The following is an 18,115-nucleotide window of genomic DNA, read 5'->3' on the forward strand; positions in this document are numbered from 1 at the left end:
TTAAATAAATCTAATTATTATAGGAAATAGTTGCTAATTTGTGATGAGAGTCAGATGTACTGGGAGTCAGAATATTAGAATATTAAGGGCTTTCATTTAACAGATCAGCAACAGCTGGATTTGGTAACTTTCTTTTATTAAGGATTGACAGTTAAAACAAGTTTTGCATAAATTATAAAGGGATGCGAGTAGTATGGAGAGATGGTTGCTGTTATGAAGCCTATGACCAGAAAACAGAGATTACTCAATTTTACAATTCATTCACATTTGAACCTCTCACAAATACTGTATTCGGCAATGTCAAAGTAAACAGTCATAGTTACACTACAGCACAATAAAATCTGGATTTGATATTTTCTTCAACAAATTTATACTAAGTACAGGCTGCAGGTTCCACATGTGTTCAACGAGGCCTGCTTTATGTCTTTTTTCACTTTTTTCACTGCATTCATTCAATACTCCAAATGCAAACAACATTAATTTGATGTTCTGAGAGGATACTCCATTTACTGCTTGCATGTCCTTGTCTTGCTGAGCCTTTTGTGAGCAAACCATATCGATCTTTTCTTGTTTTCTTCGACGTGTCGGCACTCAGCACTGTGCAGCAGCTGAAGCTTGAAAGGGTCTGGACATGTCTGACTGTCAAGCACCTTATTTGACTGATTGCAGCTCCTGTAAAAACCACTTGAGACCCACTTTCTCTTCTAGTTTAAAATGAAATGTACACAATGTTTTTAGTACTGATTACTTGTTTTGTGCAACCTACATTCTTAGCTTCATTTTTTTGTGTTTTGTTCTTTACCCACATTAATGTAATTTGCCTCACATTACAAAATGTAATGAGGCTGGAGTTTTCTTTACTAAAATACCCTAAACCACAATTCTTATTCACGGTGTCCTCTGACCTTCATTTATAAGCAAATACTGCAAGTATAAGATCTCTCTGTAAAAAAAAAAAAAAAAAAAAAAAAAAGGTACTGATTCTAAATTTCTGGGTTTAAAAATGTTTGTTAAATGTCAAAGAACAGTAGCACGCACCCGTGGTGTATCAAAGTTTTAGTGAAAATTTGCAGGGGGTGCTTATAAAAAGTATGTGTGTGTTTAATGTGTTACTATTACAAGTTAAAATGGATTAAGTGTAAAGCAGTTTTACAAAATATGCAAAATCAAGAAGCTGGGTTGTGTTTCACCAGCCAGATATGACTTTGACAGTAAGAAACTACAAGCAGCGAGCAGCACTGTAGTTTTAAATTTTTTGTGGTTACTGTAGGTCATCAAAATGCATTACCCCGTATGTTCACAGTGGACAGTCCAGTGTAGTGCTCAGGAAAGACATGCCAATGCAGATTACAGTTAGCTTGTCTACAAATCATCCAAATGTGGCACATTTAGAACTCCATACAAAGCAGAAAGCCAGGAAATGAGGTTTAACACTCAGAGAATGTACCTGTTTTGTTTTTGGTTTTCTTTTTTCAAAAACTTAGCATCTTTGTATCGTAACTGGTCCACTGTAGTAACTTTATTTCTGCACAGGAAAACATGATGATGAAGCCATTCAGCAACAGTTCTTTGGTTTGATCAATCTAGAATCAGTTATGGTTCCTGAGGGCGCTGTTTTATACACTTAGATGTAGGGGACTGCATTGTATTTTTGTATTTTAATGTATTTTTGTATTTTGCATAACACTGCACCAGCTGTACTTTATAATATATTCTATATATAAAAAAAACTTCACAGAAGGTATTCAAAAAGTGGTGTTTATTGCAGGCTGATGTACTGGATTACATTATTCCCTTTGTTTCTAGTCTGCTTTCAACCTGCTGCTCACATCCAAATGCTTGCCAATAAATATTTGAGTTATGTGACTTATAATGTTCACACTGCATTTACTTAAAATTATTTAAGTACTTTTAAGAGAATTATTCTACTTCTTGCTTCCTCGTTCTGTGTTTGAAAACATGTCGTGCTTTCAGTCGTGTCTGTACGAGGCCAATGCTGAATTAGAAAGAGTTTTCTTGAAGGCGCACTGTTCAGAAGCAGAACTGATGATTATGCAGAGAAGGACTCAAACACAGGCTGGTTGCCTCTCAGCTCCTGTGTAAAATGTTTCACGTCTTTTACTAATCATAAGATTTTACAAAGGAATTATTAGGAATCGTGAATGCTGAGGGTGGAACCTGACCTGCCAGATGATAGTGACTGTAATGGTGTCTTGTTTGGCATCGGTTTGAATCTCAGGTATTGGTTGTCAGTAGTTTTAGGATGTATGGGGTCAGGTTTGTGCCAAAACTGTAGTGCGCAAAAAAAACACTGTTTTTAGAATTTATAAATAAACTGTTTTTCATCTTTATTTACAAATCAAATAACTTTAGTAGATTTTTAGTTTTACTTATCACTTCTATTTGATACAGATGTTGTGTGATAATCAACTTTCTATAAAAATGTTTGTCATTGTTGCTGATGGGAGAACAAATCTCCAACCATGGCAACCATGAAACTACTGGGCAGCCTACAAAAAACAATTCAACAAATTCACGTGGACCAAATGTCTGTCAGCTGCTCTGCCAATACATTGATTAGCATTTCTAGTTTGGCATTTCTAGCTAAAGCTAATAAAGGGTGTACAAAGTCAGAACAATGTTAAATTCATTGATAAAGATGAAAAACAGCTATCAATAATAATAAAAGCACGATTTAGAGTATTGAGATATTTTTGGCAGTAATGAGACAATATACATAAGCTACCTGTGGGTATTTTGTTTGTTAGATTTCTCTGCCTTCAAAACTCTACAGTGGGAAAGATGACTTGACCTTAGATCAACGCTGGTAGAAATTGTAGGTGTACTTATGTTCAGTTTTAGTGTGTTTGGCACAACTTAAAGTATTGTTGTTTCTTTTATGTTTCTGTCTCAAATTGTGATGCCAATCAGGAATTTCTAAACTTCTCTAAGGCCTCAGTCACACAGGCCTAGAGATCAGTTGGTAACCAACTGGCAACCTCCAGCAACCTGCATGACTAAGGCTTAGTCGGTTTCACAGCGACAGCAACCACTCACAACTGGTTGGGGAATAAAAAATTTTCCCTTGTGAAGCTGCCAACTGGTCTCTAGGCCTGCGTGACTGAGGCTTAAAGTCCAACATATATGGCAAAATGTCCTACCAAAGAAAATGAAAAGTGATATAAAATGTTAATTTATATACATTTCTGTGTCTCGTCCAGAAACCTTAGAAGTAGTGATAAGACAAACGTGTATCGTCACTCCAGTGAGTAACTGTTGTGTGTTTCAGGTGTTTTGTACACTGAGTAGACTGTTTCTATCACCTCTTTTGTATTGCGACCATACAGTACAGCACTGCATTTGTGTTCTATGAAGTCTTGAATAAAGGTGCAAATAAAGGTGGAACTGCTTTTGAAATGTTTTTTTCCAGCACAGCTCCCCGCTTCAAAAACATAAATAAATTCTCCTCACTTTAAATGAGTGCTGAACAAATACACGGTCATATTCATAAAGAAACTAAAATCACTAAAAGACTTATTTTACAATTTATAGGCAACAAATGAAAATCTTTGAACAACTTACCTTCGGCTCTCTCTGATTCAGGACACATGAAAAAACTGAGAATATACATTCAATTTCAAATCAATTCAACTTTATTTACTGTATATATTCACAACAACAGTTGAAACACAGAAGAAAAACAAAGTAAAAAGGGTAGCCATGAATAACTCTATATACCTCACCATTTACATGACTGAAAGGAGCAGGATGATGTTTACACTTATTTGATCCTACTCCCCTTAATACTATTTAATAATTTACAATTCAGTGCCTGGCCGTACTGTTGATGGGGGACATACACATTTGGCTTATTGACACTAGGATTTCTCAGAATTGGACCTGGAGATACCTGGCTTTTCATTACAATTCGGGAAGTCTAGTTGTAATAAACTTTAATAAGGATTTCCTCAGACCTCCACACAGTAACTTAAATATGGTAACACCAAAGAATGAGAAGTGAGTTTTGATTCATCACATGCTTTGTTTTGGCCTAAACTGAAATGTCATTTTATTTTAAATATGATGTGAGGTTTCCAGTAAATGGCCATCTATTGGCACACCCATGCACCCTTTCTATGCTGATACCTTCTATTTGTATCTGAATTAGATTTAGATTTATTTTACCATTACCAAATACCATTAATTTTGTCTTGTTCATAATTAGCAATAATTTATTTATGTCAAACCATTTTTATGTTATTTTGGTCATTTCTGAAGTAAACTGGTTCATAAGTTGCAGCAAATTCACACCAGAGTACAAGATATTTTTGCCATCACCAAGTAACACAAATTTTTTTTAAAAATCCAACATTTTCCAAAATCATTCATGTACATAATAAATAATTTTGGCCCTGTGGTATGCCATACTCAATGTCCAAACAATCCGGTTTATGCTTTCCCATCTTCACAAATTGTTGCCAATCTCATTGTACATCCTGTATAATGACAATAAAGGCATTCTATTCTATTCTAGTCTAGTCTATTCTAGTTTTAAATAGCTTTAAACCAAATTTAGCACTAGTTTATTTAATATTCCATGGTTCATTGTGTCAAATTCTTTTTTTAGGTCAAGAAATACCCCAACCATTAATTTCTTATTGTTCATGGAATTCACAGTTTTGTTTGTTTGAGATTTGTTTTGCTAAAGTTGTAGACCAGCCGTACTGACTGTCAGAGAGTAGTTTATATTTGTCAGTGAATTTATTCAGTGCTAAAAGTTTTGGCAATTGTGGCAACAGGGAAACAAGTAATTTGTGAACTGATGTTTGTTATGAGGGAATTACTTTTGCCATTTTCATTTTGTCAGGAAATATTCCAGGTTGAATTGAAAGGGTGAAGATGTGAGTTAGTGGTTTGGAAATCCCTCAATTACCCATTTGACAGTTTTCATATTTATGTCATCACAATCAGTAGATGTTTTGCTTTCACATGTATTTACAATATCTAGAATTTCTTTTTTGTAGATACATTTAGAATGTCTTTCATTAAGATAAACTATCACCTGTGAATGTCACAATGTTGGGAATTTTCTCTGCTGAGGCAGGTCCAACATTTACGGAATATTTATTAAACTTAGAAACAATATCGTTCATGTTACTGATTTTCTTGTCATTTTCATTAAAATGTAGAGGATAGTTTCTTTGTCTAGGACTATTTCAAATTATACTGTTTAAGATGCACCATATATACCTTTAATATAATTTTTGCTATCTTCAAATAATTTTGTGTAATACAGCTTTTTACTAATTCTCATAATGGTAGTTAACATATTTTTATGTTTCTTATATCTATTTCCAGCTTCTTTAGTCCAATATTATGATTTACATAAGACAGAAAATTGAAATGCTTCCTGCATATTTCAATTTCGTGAAAATTTTGTTTTTAAAAAATGTACCAAAATGTCATGCTCATCAAAACGTTTAACAAATATTTCACAAATTCAAACCAACAGGTTTGAACTAACTTACAGTGAAAGTATGACCTCTGTATCCACACTACAAAAAAAAAGTGATTCCCAGTTTTTCTCATTATTATGACATCAAGCATTGTTGCTTTTAAACAACCTTTGTAATTTTCATGTTCATCTATATGGTACTGTGTGCGCCGCAACACAACTTTATACCAATATGCATCTTACTGATGACATTAGAACTACAATCTTACATTATCCTCCCTGGTTCTTGAAAAACAAACCTTAGCTTTGGTATAGGTGCAGTGACCAGTGATTCTTTTCAGTGGAAGGTATGTTATATACAAAAATGGCTCAAAGTTTATGTCCCACACAGAGCATGAGCCATTCTGACTATAGGAGTACAATATCTGTATCCATGTCGTTTAAACCAATTAACCTCTGCTACAGTATGTTCAACTTTAACCGTTTTACCATCTATTTTTTTTTTCTTCAAAAAGACAGGAACCATCAGCATTCTGGATATGAACAGGTTCTCCAGTTTTCTTGTCATCATGAAACCACTTTGCATTTATGGATGAGTGGGCATGGACTCTCTAGTCTGCTGATGAAAATGTTCACGTTCACTTCCTGTTTTGTTTTGGCAGGTCCTTGTCCCTTGTGCTTTGTGTTTAGTTTTACTTTTGTGTCATTAGTGTCATTTTGTTCACCTGTGCCTCGTCTTCCCCAGCTGTCTCTCTTTCCCCTGATTACCTAGTGCAGTCATACTCATCTCACGGCCCGCGGGCCAAATCCGGCCCGTGATTGGCTGGTGACCGGCCCGCGGCCATTTCTTGTAATTGCTCAAAATTAAAATAATTTTCCCTTTTATTGTGTAACAAATGCTGAATAATTCCCCCTTGTGTTCACAAAGTGAACTGTCTGTAAGACAGAATCATTAGTTTGTACACGGCCCTTTAGGTCCTAATGATTTGGGCCTTTAAGGTAGTGAACAGTTTGCGCAGGTCAAGAATCACTGCTGATCTGCGAGGAAAAGACGTGTCCTTAAATGAATATCTTGGCAAAAAATGAGTGAGGTTAGTAAGCGGAGAAAAGTTGACGTCGAAAACAGACAGTTTAATAACAAATGGACAGATGATTTTGTATTCAGTTTGCCACCTCATGCCAACGCAAAACCGTTGTGTTTAATTTGCCAAAAGACAGTTGCTGTATGCAAAGTTGCTAACATTAAGCGGCATTACGAGTCAAAACATGCTAGCTTCAGTGCAGCTTTCCCGGTTGGTAGCATTGCACGAAAAGACAAGACTGAGGCCTTAAAGTTGTCTTATGCTACCACATCAACAATCTTGACGACTTCCACTACTGCTGCTGAAAAAGCCACCGCTGCTTCACTGCGTGTAACCTGGGAGCTGGCTAAAAAGGGCAAGCCATTTGTGGACGCTGAGCTTGTGAAAGTGTGCACTTTGGGAATCGTGGAGGAGTTGTTTGCCGGTGACAAACACAAAGATGACATCGTTAACCGCGTGAAGCAGGTTCAGCTTTCGGATTCAACGGCGGCACGGAGACTAGAAACTTTGTATGAGGACAGTTTTTCTACTTTACTTGCTGAACTGAAGTGTGTGGATTACATGTCAATAGCTATGGACGAGTCTACAGATGCAACAGACACTGCACAGCTGTCCGTGTTTGTGAGATATTTTAACGGGGAGCTTTTCAAAGAGGAGCTGCTGTGCCTTTTGCCCATCAAGAGCAATGCAACAGGTGAGGCCATGTACAATTCTATGAAAAGTTTCTTTGATAAGAATTCTCTGGAGCTGGATAAAATCAACCTCCTTGTAACTGACGGTGGGCCATCTATGATAGGACGAGAGAGGGGCTTAGCATCACGTCTCATAGCGGACCACCCCACAGTTAGTTCAGTACACTGCATCATTCACCAGACGGTGTTGTGTGCCAAACTGTCTGGTGAAATGAAAGGAGTGATGGACACAGTGATCAAAATTGTAAATCACATTCGCTCAACTTCAAGTTTACAGCACCGGTTTTTCAAAATGCTACTACAGGAGCAAGAAGCTCAATATTCAGACCTACTACAGCACAATGATGTCAGATGGCTGAGCAGGGGGCGAGTCCTACAGCGCTTCTTTGCACTGCGCAAAGAAATCACAGAATTTCTTTCCGGTCAAAAAACAAAGAAAGCAGATGAGTTCTCTCAGTTTATGCAAGATCAGGAATCTGTGGCTCTGGTTGCATTTCTGTGTGATATCACTAATCACTTGAACCATCTTAACCTGCAGCTCCAAGGTGGGGATTCGAATGTGGGAGAGCTCTTTGAAAAAGTGAGCGCTTTTCAGACAACCTTGGGCGTATTCGTGACGGACATAGAGGGGAAAAAACTTCACTTCCCTACCCTGCGTGATGTTCCTACAAATGGGATTGTGCTGTCACGAATGGTAGCACTGTTAAAAAATCTGTCAGAGAACTTCAGATCGCGGTTTCACAACTTCAAAATCCCACAGCAACTGCTACTGTTTGTGCGCAACCCGTTCGCCGTTGCTGTCACCGGGAGCTGCCCAGCAGAGGCAAAAAACGCTGTGCCTGCTATCAGTGAGGGCGCTTTCCAGCTGGAACTGGTCCAGATGCAGGCTAATGATGTCCTAAAAGCCAAGTTCAGAGAGGAGAGACTGTGTGAATTTTGGGCACACTCTGTTCATCAGTATCCGAACTCTAAAAGACTCGCTATATACATTTTGACAATGTTCGGATCCACTTACATATGCGAGTCGGGGTTTTCAGTGATGAATCTAATTAAGGACAAAAAGCGCAATAGACTCACCGACTCACATCTCAACCAGTGCTTGCATATTGCCTTGACCTCTCAGAAACCAAACTTCAGTAAGCTCTCAAAGGAAATGAGATGTGTTACCTCACATTAAGCATGTAGTCAGTAACTAATAGTATGTGATGCATGAAGAGGTTAAAACATAAACATCTGATTACATACCTGTGCTGTCTGTTCCAAACTTTAAAATAACTGAAATATAGTAAAGCAGTTTTTTTTTTTTAAAATTGTATTTCTGAACTATTCCAACATTTGGTGGCTTGCACTGTGCAGTTATGTGTTTAATATATTTTATAAACAGCTTTTACACCAAAAGAGCTGAAATATGTTCATTCTATGCCTAAGAACTGTTAATAATCATTTTCATTTTTGAATTTGTCCAATATTTGCCTGCATAATAGGAAACGTTCCAGCTATGCTGTTCAAGATGGTTCAAAATATATCTTGCTGAATTGCAGTGGAGCTAATAAAATGCATCAAAATATGAGCACAAGCTATCAGTCTTTTTTAAAGTTTGCTCATTTTATATGAATGTAGTTTAATGGCTGGCCCTCGGCCACTTCTCATTTTCCAAATGTGGCCCTCGGCTAGATCAAGTTGAGTATCCCTGACCTAGTGTGTGTATTTAGGGTCTCAGTGTTGTTTAGTTCTTTGTTGCGTCGTCGTCTGCATCCCCCTCCTCGCTGTGTGTTCCCCAACAGTGATGGCATAGTTACTTTGAAAAAGTAATCCGATTACTCCTTTAAAAAGTCACTTAGTTACTTTCCTGAATACTTAATATTAGAAGTAACTAATTTAGATTACAAGTTACTTTATTAGTTACTTTCAACAGATGCCAGTGTTGTGCTAAAAAGTGATCGTCTGCCATAAAGTGATTCCGATGTTTCTATGTGCTTTTATGTGTAATGTCTGCTTATATTGGTAAATAGAGTGCATTCAACATCATTCATGAAGGTCTTTTATATAAAATGAAGAAATAACTTGTTTTTTAACAATCTTTAGGAGTCTGTGTTATTGCACCTACAGTATAATCAATCCAGTGCTTTTTGGCCACTTAAAATATCTTCATAGAACTGTGATGTCATATTTGTTGTTATTTCTGCAGTTTTTACCTTGATTAAAAAAAAAAACTTTGCAGCTTCTACCTGGTGATAGAAATGCGGGTTCTCACTTGATATCATTCATGAGAGATACGTTTGACACGTTTCACAGATTATAGGTCACAAGTCATTTACAGCCATTTAAATACAGGCAATCATATTTTGGCACAACACCAGCAGCCCCACCCCCAACTTCTGACCAACTTCTTCAGCTCTCCCCCGCTTACTGGTTTTGCACTGAAGCCCAGCTTTTGTTGTTTGGGTCCTGGGGGGGCCTCCTGCATTAGCCGCAGCTCTGTTTCACACCAACTGGTTGGACTCGCTCTGTAAGTGTGACTGCGGCAAATATTTCTTCAAACCTGATGTAGTGTTTTTGAAGCTAGATAGCACTTTGTCACCAGCACAAAGTGCACAACCAACCTTGATGTTGTCATCTTTAGCTGACACGAACTCAAAATAGTGCCTGTATTTCCAGCTAGAAAACACGCATCTCTCTCCTCCCTCCATTGTTTGCTTGTGTCACTGTGTGCTATTATTGTCCTCATGCTGAAAATGGGACTTAATTGTCGGCCAGACGTCACTCCCCGAGATGCAAGAACAAAGCAACAATATATCTTTTTACTAAAGAAAATGACAAAAATAGTAACGCAGTGACTTGGATAAGAACCTTTAATCTGAGTACTGGACTGCAAATAGTAACACGTTAGATTACTCGTTACCGAAAAAAGTAGTCAGATCAGGTTACTGACATCACTGTTCCCCAGTTTAGTGGGGTTTTTTCCCCCCTTTTTTCTCCCAGGCTTGTTGTTTAGCCTTAGTTAAGTTTTGTATTTTATGAGAAGTCGTCAGCAATAAAGCTACCTCAGCTGTCCACCCCTGCCAGCCACACAGCCAAACCGTGACATCTTCAACTGGTTCATGTGTATGTATCTTTGTTGCGATGGCGTCCTTTCAAAGAACTATCAGAAGAAAAAATGTTCATTAAGTGGCCTTGGTACATGTTTATTTTTCTGAGAAACATGCCCATCTAGCAACAATTTTGTGCTTTATTATAACTTCAGTATGTTGGATATTTGTATAGTAGACACCTAAAGTGCCATTCAAAAGAAAAGCACCAAAATCCATGAACAGGACTGTAGTCTATGATACAAGATTTTTCGATGGAAATGTAGCTGCGTGTTCATGGTGCACCATTCTCGTCCATATTTGGGTTCAAAAGCAACTAACTTGTTATGATTCTGGAACGCAGTATTCTTGTAACAGAAAGCACTACCAGATATAATCTGTGTCATTCAGAAGACCTTTAAGGGCATATAAGGAATAAGTAGCTACCCAAACCTTCCACTGGGATGCAATAAAAACCTCAAATGATGACTCAGGTTTTTCCAGGAATCCCACAATCAACATCACATCGACCTTCAGGGAGTCTACTCTAGACTGCAGAATTTGGAATGACTGGCTAAATAGAACACCTGTTTCTTTCCTCTTTTGACTGTGCCTTCCAAGATACTGTGCATGCGATCTATAACGTGTCCAAACTGGGTCAAATTAAGGCAATTCATGAAGTACACTAGCTTGCTCCATAAATCTAATTTTGTCTGCCTTAGATTTCTCTTTGCCTTCTTGGCATGAAGTACATGGTTTTCTTACACTGAACAAGGGACAGGGGACCCACTGATCACACTGAAAACCTGAATAGTCAATCTTGTCATCAGATGTTTGTGGAAATTTCTTTAAACACTTCAAGCCAGTGTTAATTTTGACAGCAAATTTTGATTTAGTTTTAGTCATAGTCCTTTGACGAAAATGTAATTTAGTTTATTCATAATTTAGTCATTAGCGTTTCACCTGCCTCCCACACACCTGATCATTAACACCACCTTACTGAGATAATACGAGCGTTTTACAGCAGGACGCTCTGAAAGGTACAGGGCAGTGTTCAGGACTAAGATTAGGAAAGGCTAATCCACCGCGGTGTGGTGATTTTCTCTAAACACAAACACTAAACTAGAAAAAACACTTTACCCTGCATGACATTAAAATGTTTACCTTTGCAAGACGATCTGGGTGACTGGTTTGCAGATGTCGTTTAAGATTTGTCGTGTTTTTACCCGAGATAGTCGCCCCACATGGTTTACATGTCACAGTGTCAAAGGACAAATGTGTCCATACATCGGCTCTTCTCTTTCTCCCTGCTGACATCGTTTACATAACTTAGTTCTATCAGAAGTAACGACAGATCCGGTATAACAGGATTACATAACACCAACTGAATCGTTACCTCTATCATGGGGCTGAAACCAATCAACATTGTCGCCATATACATTGTCAGACACATGATGTTTTCTCCATTTCTCACAGGTTTCATTAAAGTCTGGCCTTTCAGTTATGTCCCCTAAACTCTTGGTAATATTTTGATAACAAAAATTACATTTTGGATACAAATATTTTGCCTCTTTTTTGTTTGTTTTTTTTCCTATCACGATTTTCATGAGCAAGGTTCCACATTCCTGGCAATGATCCATCTGTGCATGCTTTTTGAAATCAACGTGACTACATCTTGCAGATTTGTTCCATATTCTTCGTCCATCTCACAATGGTTGTTGCTTCCTCAATCGTATATACACACTGGACACGACTCATAACGAATGAAATCATCTGTAGCAGTCCCTCAGACCCAAGAAAACACGGAGAGCTTCGACGGGTGCGGTGGATTCACATTTACTCCATTCAAAACCAAATACTGCTGGAGTGCACCAAATACACCGTGAAAACTAAAAGAAAACATTAATACATTTGCTTAGGTGCCTTTGATTGACTCAGAACATGAATACATTACATAAAGTGCAAACTTTGTGAACTAATACAACTCTAAACATGTACCTCGCTCCGCTGTCCAAGGGCTGCAAGGCGATCAAGCTAAAGTTCCTGCTGTGCTGCTACGAGTCCTCCTTGAGCTGCTTTCTGACAAATGTGCGCTACCAGATGAAGAGCATCTTCCTCTTCCTCTCATCTGCAGGATATTCCAGCCCTGAATACAGGAAATGCGCCAAAACCTCCCTAACTCTTGTTTTTCGGTTTTAGTGATGGCACAGCTCATTACCAACTAGGCTGCAGCACCCTCTATTGTACATAACTGGTAACAACATAGATTCAACTTATAACCACAGAACGGACATTTACATCATCTGTGCTCAGAGACAGCATTTTTCTGACCATATGCATAGTGGAGGAAATTCTTCCAGTCAAATTCCTCAAAATATTGAGTCTGCAAATGCTACCCACAGCAAAAAGGAACGATCTTATCAGATTCAGCAGTACAATGTAGGCATTATCTGAAATTCCAAAATGTGACTTCCATGCAGTAGGAAGAATGAAGCATGCTAACCATGAGAACTGAACTTCACTACTGTCAACATGTTTGTCAAGCGTCTCTTTTTCTGCCACCTTCTGCGCCATGTCTTCCTCCACATAGACACATATACATAGACGCCACATTGAGCAGGTCAGCTCTTTGCTGTGATACATCAATGCTTCCACCATATTGGATGCGGAAGATCTACCTTTTAAAGTAATAGAAGTAAATGGAATGAACTTCATAAACCACCTTTCTACAAAGTTCTTTAAGTTAATGTCTCATTCACACATTCACTAACATATTTTAGGAAACTGATAGGAACCAAAAATAGTGTAGATAATTTGTTTTGACTAGCCGAGGTCCTTCAGTGTGTGCAGGGCCGCTGTCTCAGTGTCTGTGCAGCCTTCATCTGCCTTCATCTTCTGTAAATCAAAATTCAGATGCTTGTCTGTTACCTTGTTGGCAGCATGCAATCCATCTTTTGTTTGAACATCATTCAAATGAATTATATAGCTCCAGTTTATCTGTCCTGTGGTGCTGGTTATTTGGCTGTGAGCCTGCAGCATATTCTGTGCCAACTTCAACATATGGCAAGCATCCATCATCACAAACACCCTCTCACCAGTCACCGGATGTGGAAAGAATGTTTTTAAGGGCTCAACAAGGTTTCCCTTCAGGTGGCACCCAAGCTGGTTGCACATGCTGACACTGGAGGCATGCCTATCCACTGTGACATATACCACCCTAATGCCATGCTCATGCAGTTCCTCCAGTGCATAAACATGTAGAACCTGCTGTGTCTCTGATGACAGGGACAGAGAAGGCAATTGGAGCCTTCCAATGGCTCTGTAAGCCAACCACTATAAATACAAGAGCCTCAGTGGCAACATCCGTCTCATTCGTATCATCCCCCATATCCACAAATCCAGACATTTTCTGGGTGTGAGGACTATACTGGACATCTTTTTTTAATGGCCATGGCATCCAACATGAGCCACACATCCATATTTTTCTTTGGTTTTGCTCGTCTCATTTTCAACATGTCCAACATTGTCATGTTGAGGCCAGGCTTGGCATCCATAGAGCTCATCCACCTTGGTAAGAAGAAAAAGCAGTTATTTAATATGGATGAATAATATGGTGAGTGAGATGGGTTTTTTTTTCTTTTTTGGGCTGGCCACAAATCACTGGAAGAGGTATTGGCCAATACCTATCGGCAAACAAACTCAGAGAGGGGGATTTATTTAGGTCCCTCTATCATTATTCATTGATGATAATAATGATAGGTGTACAGTAGCTATATCTGCCTTTCACCCTGTGCAGTCATAACAGGATAAAAATAATATGTACAGCTTTCATTAAAAAAAAAAGACTTCAAATTACGCAAATGATACCTCTGCAGTGTACGTGGATGTGGGAGATTAATATGGAGAGACTCTCTCCATGTTCTTTTGTGTATTCGTGGGTCTGTTTGGACAGGAGGTGTATTGTAAGATCAGAAATTTAATTAGCACAGGCCATTTCATTTATTAAGTACTCTTCAAACAATGAAGTCTTAACAAATGTGGGAAAGTGTTATACACTTAAGTTCAAATTTTCTCAATCTGCATTTTACCTGAGTATAAGTCAAGCGTCTCTTTCAGAGCTTCATTTATCAATTCCTTCCACCTGAGATCCTCCAGAAGGCCACACAGTGTTCTTTGCGCTTCTTTCTCTGTCCTTTGCATTCCTATTATCCCTTTCCAGTTTCCAGCTCCACTATGAGCCCCACTATGAGCCACTGAGACTGGCTCTAAGTTCATCAGGTGACAAAGGCAGAGCATGGGAATGGTCCTAGTAGAAACAAGAATGAAAAAAATATAGTCGGTTCATCACAGGGTTGTACAAGTGTGTACATAAGTGTGTCTGAAAGAGTGAGAGTGGGAGGAGGTGGAAGAGGTAGGTGTAACGGTTTGAATATAACCAGAGGCTTGTCCTACGTTGCCATCACGGTCGAGACCGAAACTGTTTCCAGTCTCGACAAGCGCTCTCCAAAAAAAGATTCAATAACCTTTACCTGCAGGATACTGAAACCATTCATAGACCCTACAACAAGATAGCAAACGCAGGACAAGATGGAAACAAGAGATAAAGGCAAGAAACACGCTCCACACAGCAAATGACGGCTATGATGAACCGCAGCACAAAAGCCGCTTTTCCACCGACGGGGTTCCGGTGCCAGTATTCGAACTGTTCAGTGATTTTTCCACCAGGAACGCACTCAGTGCTCGGCTGAAAAATGGGTTCAACTCAGGCCCCGCAAGCTAGCTGGTCTGGAACCAAGAACGCTGTGTTGTTTGTTGCAGGGTTTATACAGGAATCCTAGAGTTAAATTTACTACCTTTTACTACCTATTTTTACTACCTCTAAAATATTTTTACTACCAGGACAAAATCGAGCAGCAGCCTTTTTTGGGGTAGCGGTGGATTCACAGCACTAAGCCATGTACGATGATCACCCATCTCTCACGAAAGACAAAACTGTATCCCACTTACTTGAAGGTGTAACTGTGACTTTGTCTTGACTAAGACCTCAATCACATTAATATTCCAAACACACTTCAAAAAGTGGCGCAGTAGGTAGGCGCCCGTCTTGCAGCCAGTGGGTTGCCGGTTTGAGTGCCTGTCCCTGTGCTGCGTTGTGTCCTTGGGCAAGACACTTAAACCACATTGCCTAACGGTAGTGCCGGTCTCTGGCTGCATGACCGCAGATGCTCGTCTCTGGGTGAGTGATCTGGAACGATCATTTCGTTGTGTGCCTTGTGCGCACAATGACAATGAGTTGAATCTGTCTAAATTTGTTTTTTTAAGAATATAAACAAAATGCAATGAAATTCAAGTCTCACAAGCCGATCATTTATTTTCCAATAAAATCTTGGAATACTGGTTTGCTGCTGAGGTGTGACGGCAATGCTCGTAGCTGACCTTGAGGTTGCAGTTGCGGTGCTTCGTGTAGCACCAAAAAACAAAATAGGGATCTGCTCCCTACGTGCAAATCTGCTGCTGGTGAATGGTGGATGCTCGGTGTGATTTAATTGCCATCACACCGTTTTAGGTCAAATTTATATTTTTTCTGCACACTTTACAAAACGCCTCTCGATCATTCCCCATGACCAGCTTAACCACTGGGGTCCGGGGTATATTTGGCCATTTTTGACTACTTTTGTTTTTAGCTTCATAGTTGACCTTAGAAACTGTTGACCTTGCCTTGTTTGGTATAATTTGTTTTTCAGCACGACCTCATGTGTGTGACTGTATAGTTATTCTTTCATTTTGACATACTGTATTAAGACATTGGACTTACAATCACATAAAAACATAAATTCAGAGTAGAAAAAGTTTGATTTTTTTTTACTGTAAAAATCAGAAACATGCTTAATAAATTTTTACAATTAAAATGCAAATATAAGTTGTAAATTTGCAAAACTTGTGTAAAAATATAGTAAATAATAAAGTTAAATACAACTATTTACATTAAAATGCAGGAAAGGCCTCAGGTGTTGTTGTGTACAACTATTTGCAGAGCAATCAGGACTCACATTAAGATGCTAGAGAAATTATTTATGCCACCTCAAAAAACAGTTTCTGTCCTCCAAAAGACTGAGGGGCCCATCACAGGCAAAACTTGGAGTTATAATCTGTTCTGTTTTGCATTCCTTATTCACAGTTCTTGTGACAAAATAAGTTTGTTCAGAGAGTTTAGTAGCAAAGATGATGTTATGAACAATCCATTGTACAAGTAAATGTTATCTGAAAGGTTAAAAGTGGCAGCCTTCAATGTTAACGGCATATTAAACGCAATTAAACATCCATCCATCCATCCATCCATTTTCTTCCGCTTATCCGGGGCCGGGTCGCGGGGGCAGAAGCCTAAGCAGAGAAGCCCAGGCTTCCCTCTCCCCAGCCACCTCCTCCAGCTCATCCGGAGGGACCCCAAGGCGTTCCCAGGCCAGCCGAGATACATAATCTCTCCAGCGTGTCCTGGGTCTACCACGGGGCCTCTTCCCGGTGGGACATGCCCGGAACACCTCACCCAGGAGGCGGCCAGGAGGCATCCTAATCAGATGCCCGAGCCACCTCAACTGGCTCCTTTCGATGTGGAGGAGCAGCGGCTCTACTCTGAGCCCCTCCCGGATGGCCGCACTCCTCACCTTATCTCTAAGGGAGAGGCCAGCCACCCTTCGAAGGAAACTCATTTCTGCCGCTTGTATTCGCGATCTTATTCTTTCGGTCACTACCCAAAGCTCGTGACCATAGGTGAGGGTAGGAACGTAGATCGACCAGTAAATCGAGAGCTTCGCTTTTACGCTAAGCTCTCTCTTCACCACGACGGACCGGTGCAGCGTCCGCATCACTGCAGAAGCAGCCCCGATCCGCCTGTCGATCTCCTGCTCCCTTCTCGTCGATCTCCTGCTCCCTTCTCCCATCACTCGTGAACAAGACCCCGAGATACTTAAACTCCTCCACTTGAGGCAAGAACTCGTTCCTGAGCCGGAGATGGCACTCCACCCTTTTCCGGCTGAGGACCATGGCCTCAGACATAGAGGTGCTGATTCTCATGCCAGCCGCTTCACACTCGGCTGTGAACCGTTCCACTGCGAGCTGGAGGCCCCCCCCTGATGAAGCCAACAGAACCGCATCATCTGCAAAAAGCAGAGATGAGACTCTGAGGCCACCGAGGAAGAAGCCTTCCGCCACCTGGCTACGCCTAGAAATTCTGTCCATAAAAATTATGAACAGAATCGGTGACAAAGGGCAGCCCTGACGGAGTCCAACACCCACAGGAAACGAATCCGACTTATTACCGGCTATACGGACCAAGCTCTCACTGTGGTTGTACAAGGACTGAATGGCCCGCAACAACGGGCCAGACACCCCATACTCCCGCAGAATCTCCCAAAGTTTAAATCGAAGAAATCGAAATGACAACTGGCATGAATGTGAGGAGAAGTAAGAGGATAAACGAAGATCAAATGAAAATTTCAGGCATGATTTAAAACGAGTGGATCATTGCTGTCAAGCTTTTTTCCACGCCTCCATTGTTTGTGTGGGTGCCGTTTTACTCGCTGTACAGAGAATGTCAGCTGCTTTCCTTATGTCAGCTGCAGCCACCAGAACGACCACAGTCAGGTGGTAAGCACACTAGCGGGGGCTGCCATTAGCACTAGCGATTGTTTGGTGTGCCCCCCCCCCTTCGATATCAAGAGTCTCCGTCAGAATATTTTTATGCTTTAATCCCTGATTAGAGATTAAAAATGGACCCACAGTAGAAACTTAATTTTGAGGATGCTTGTGAATAAAACGCAT

The sequence above is a fragment of the Archocentrus centrarchus genome, chromosome 24 (assembly GCF_007364275.1).
Source record: "Archocentrus centrarchus isolate MPI-CPG fArcCen1 chromosome 24, fArcCen1, whole genome shotgun sequence".
Classification (NCBI taxonomy): domain Eukaryota; kingdom Metazoa; phylum Chordata; class Actinopteri; order Cichliformes; family Cichlidae; genus Archocentrus; species Archocentrus centrarchus.